General features: G+C 37.1%; 1 pseudogene; it reads left to right on the top strand.

Moving 5' to 3' along the window:
* Window positions 1-579: 579 nt before the first annotated feature.
* On the top strand, window positions 580-705 carry LOC123387215 (annotated as a pseudogene).
* The last annotated feature ends 4,000 nt before the right edge of the window (window positions 706-4,705 follow it).

The raw sequence follows: 4,705 nt of genomic DNA, 5'->3' as shown, positions 1-4,705 counted from the left end.
GTAAAAGTGTCTCACCACTCCATACAGAGTATCTCTGTGGTCAAAAGTTCCTTTTCTAAGATATTACACTGTCCTTGACAAAGTATAGTAATTACATGCATTTTGTCCTGTTCTTCAGCTTCCTCTATGATTTTGCATGCCAGTTCAAGCACCAGTATTCATGCTATTTTACATGTTTATACCAGTCTTGCTCATCTACAATTATTTTGCTGTGACATTCTGTGCCAATGTTAGTAAAATATCTTTCTAGATGGATGGATATTTCTGAGTATTCTGTGGGTGTTCAGAGGAACAAAGAGGAAAGCAGTGTCTGTTGTATAATCATCTTGTTGTCAGATATCTTGTACCTACTGGAATTTTTCCTTATGAAAGAGAATGATCATTCTACAATGTCCAAAATACCCTCTTCTACTATGCCGCCCCTAAAAATCTACAATTTCAGAATGCCAAGCCAAATATTTTATTTTAAATACATTTAAGAACTATGGTAACCTATTTTCCCCCACAAGACAGAGTGTATGGTTAAAACAATAGTATATATTTTTTTAATATCAAAAGGCTTTTCCAGAATCAGTTGTGATTTCTTTTCAGCCTTTTGGCTTAGTTCAAGTGTAATATCTGCTCCTTAACAGTTTAATATCTGATACATCCTTTATCCAAAAGTAGTTGTATGATGATTTGGGAATACATAAATCATCACCTATTGATTAATTTTTTCCTAAGCATGTGGCATATACTTTACAAGGAAAGCAAAAATGCTTGCAGAATCATTCTTTATTTTTTATTTTATAACCCTGATTGTTCAAAACAGAGATATTGACATCCAGGGAATGTGGAGTAGGAGGACCAGAAGCTCACTAACTAGATAACATTCACATCAGTGTAAATGACCCAGAAAATGAACCAAAGTCTGGCAGAACAAGCTCTCCACAGCTAAATATAGAGAAGAGGCTGCATTGAGAGGGTTGAGACATGGCCAGGAGCTAAATGGACCTGTGGAACTTCCCGTGGAAGGGAGAGACACTGCAGGCACAGAGAGGGGAGAGAAAAGAATTATCACACTGGGGAACCCAGAGGGGAAATATGAATCTCCGTAACATTTGGCTTTCAACACTAGAGGGGCTAAATTTCATGAGTTCGTATAATCAGTAAGACATAAAATCTGGAACTTTAAACATCAGCAGGCTTACCTCTGGAACTGTCCCGGAGGGTGAGAGGAAACTGAGCCTCTACCCTTAAAGACACAGCACAGGAAACAACCCAAAAGAGATACAACCTACCAGCAGTTTGAAAAATGCCTTGGGTATATGGGACGGAGATTTGTTTATTAATCTCAGAGCCCTTGCTAAAGGGGCAGGGATCTTTGAGAATGTCCAGAAACAAAAGAGCTGGCAAGCACCATTCTTCTCCTCTATCCACCAGCATAAACACATGGCCACCTGCAAGAACCAGTGCAGTGCTGACACTCACTACCTAACTTGCTAACAGTATGATCCATCCATGTGTTCCCTTGCAGAAATGTGCCCTCCAGCCAGTCACCTATTCCAGGTCCCCTCTCACAGAATATCAATACAAACATTGCTAATGCCTTGCAACTTACCCTTGTACATTTCTGCAGATCCTCCACACCCAATATGCTCTTAGCCAGAACCCATACAAAGCAGTGCCACAAGCCTGGAAGTGTGTAAGGAGCCCAGGGAGTGGTGGGTATCAATCTAAAGTGACTCCTACCCCAGAAAAAGAGAAATATAACTACACACAACAATCAGACTATGGCTTACTAGTGGGCTAGGGCAGAGAACTGATCTGACTCTAGGCCCTGCCCACCAACAAAGCTTCACAGGAAACAACACAGGGAAAGCAAACTGAAGCCCTGTGCTACTACATGTCTGGAAAATGCCAAGTCTGACTCAAACCCAAGGCAGCCACAGACTGTTACACTAACAGCAAAGAGACAAAATAATGTCCACAAAAGGCAAAGAGATGCATTGTAGATGACTAGGATGAGGCAAAAATAGTTCAGCCACAATATCAGGGTGAACACTACATTTATAGGAGATACCACTGATATGCCAGATTCTGGAGAAGAGGAGACACTGCCCTACAAGGCACTACACAACCTCTTCTTCATAAGGTCTCTACTTTCAAGAAGAGGAGATATTCCTAATGCATAGAAACAAAGAAAATTTGAGAAAATGAAGATACAGAGGATTATGTCCCAAATGTTAAAAAAAAAAAAGGACAAAATCACAGCAAGAGACATAAGCAAAATGGACATAAGTAATATGCCTGATGGAGAATTTAAAATAATTATCATAAAGAAACTCATGGAATGTGAGAAAAGAGTGGAGGATCTCAGTGAAACCCTTCAAAAAGAGAGAAAACATTACAAAAACCAGAGATAGAGAACTCAATAAATGAAATTAAAAATAACTAGATGGAATGAATAGAAGACTAGAAGAAAAACAATGGATTGGTGACCTGGAGGACAGAGTAATGGAAAACAATCAAGCTGAATGGTGAAGGCAAAAATACAAAATGAAAATAGACAAATAGACATAGAGAATTTAATAACACCATCAAGCATAATAACATTTACATCATAGGAATCCCTGAAATTTTACTTGAAGAAATAATAGCTGAAAACTTTTCAGATCTGGAAAGGAAACAAATCCAGATCAAGGAGGCACAAAAAACCATCACCCCCAACAAAATCAATCTAAGGAAGTCCAACACCAAGAGACTTAGTAACTAAAATGGAAAAGTAGTAACAAAGAATTTTAAAAGCAGCAAGAAAAATAAAACTGTTATATACAGGGAAAATCCCATAAGGCTATCAGCTGATTTTTCAGCAGTAACATCGCAGGCCAGAAGGGAGTGGCATGATATATTCAAAGTATTGAGAGGAAAAAATATGCAGCCAAGAATACTCTATCCAGCTATCATTCAGAAGACAGGGTAAGATAGAATTTCCCAGAAAAAAGCAAAAGGAATTCATGACCACTAAACGAGCCCTACAATAAATGTTAAAGGGGACTCTTTCAATGAAAAGACCATAAGTAGGAATAAGTAAAGTAGGAAGCACAGAACAGTAAAACTCAGTCAAAGACTCACAAAATAAAAGGATGTAAAGCATGAGACCATATACATAACACATGGGGGGAGGGCAGTAAGGAAGGACTCACACATAAGCAAATGTCAACTTAATATAGAATGCTATATATGGAAGATACTATATAAAAATCTGAATTATAAGTACAAATCAAAAACCGGTAATAGGTATGAAAAAAATAAAGGAATCAAAGTCTATCACTAAAGAAACCCAACTATAAGAGAAGAGAGCAAGAGAATATTTGAATGAAGAACTAAACAAACAAACAAACAAAAAAACAACCATAACATGAGTAACAAACTGGCAATAACTATATACCAATCAATAATTACTTTGAATGTAAATAGAAAGATGTAAACCCAAAATTATATGGTCAGTTAATTTTTTTTTAAAGATTTTATTTATCCATCTGACAGAGAGAAATCACAAGTAGACAGAGAGGCAGGCAGAGAGAGAGAGAGGGAAGCAGGCTCCCTCTGAGCAGAGAGCCCGATGCGGGACTCGATCCCAGGACCCCGAGATCATGACCTGAGCAGAAGGCAGCGGCTTAACCCACTGAGCCACTCAGGCGCCCCTGGTCAGTTAATTTTTGACAAAAGAGTCAAGAATATGCAATGGGAAAAATCTCTTCAACAAATGTTATTAGGAAAACTGGACAGCTACATTTAAAAGAATAAAATTGGATCACTTTCATACACCATATACAAAAATAAGCTCAAAATGGATTAAGGGCCAAAAGGTGAGACCTGAAACCATAAAAATCTTGAAGACAGGACAGACAGTAATTTCTCTAATATTAAGTATATCAGTATTTTTCTAGATATGTCTCATGAGGCAAGAGAAACAAAATAAAAAATAAACTATTGGGACTACATCAAAATAAAAAGGTTCTATACAGTGAAAGAAACAATCAACAGAAAGAAAATGCAACTGACAGAATGGGAGAAGATATTTGCAATTGAAATATTTTTAATAAAGGGTTTGGGCACTTGTGCTGAGCGCTGGGAGTTGCATGGAACTGTTGAATCAGTATATTATACACCTGAAACTAATATTACACTGTATGTTAACTAACTGGATTTTAAATAATTTCTAAAAGTCAAAAAATACATATTTATATAAAGAACTTACATGAGTCAACACCAAAAACCAAATTGCACCAAATAATCCAATTCAAAACTGGGCAGAGGACATAAATAGACATTTCTCCAAAGAAAACATACTGATAGCCAACAGATATATGAAAAGGTGTTCATAGTTACTAACCATCACGGAAATGAAAGTCAAAACTACAATAAAATATCACCTCACGTCTGTGAGAATGGATAAAATGAAAACCACAAGAAACAACAAGAGTTGGTGAAGATGGGGAGAAAAAGTAATCCTCTTGCTACCTTGGTGAGAAGGCAAACTCGTGCAGCTGCTGTGGAAAACAGTATGGAGCTTCCCCAAAAACTTAAAAATAAAATTACTATATGAAGCAATAATCACACTACTGGGTATTTACCCAAAGAAATACAAAATCACTAATTTGAAAGGGTATATGCACCCCTATGTTTAGTGCAGCATTACTTGCAATATCCAGATTATAGA

Source organism: Mustela putorius, unplaced genomic scaffold (genome assembly GCF_011764305.1).
Source record: "Mustela putorius furo isolate JIRA1106 unplaced genomic scaffold, ASM1176430v1.1 tig00003846_pilon_pilon_pilon, whole genome shotgun sequence".
NCBI lineage: Eukaryota > Metazoa > Chordata > Mammalia > Carnivora > Mustelidae > Mustela > Mustela putorius.
Note: the sequence above shows the minus strand (reverse complement) of the source record. Positions and strands in the feature narration are given on the sequence as shown.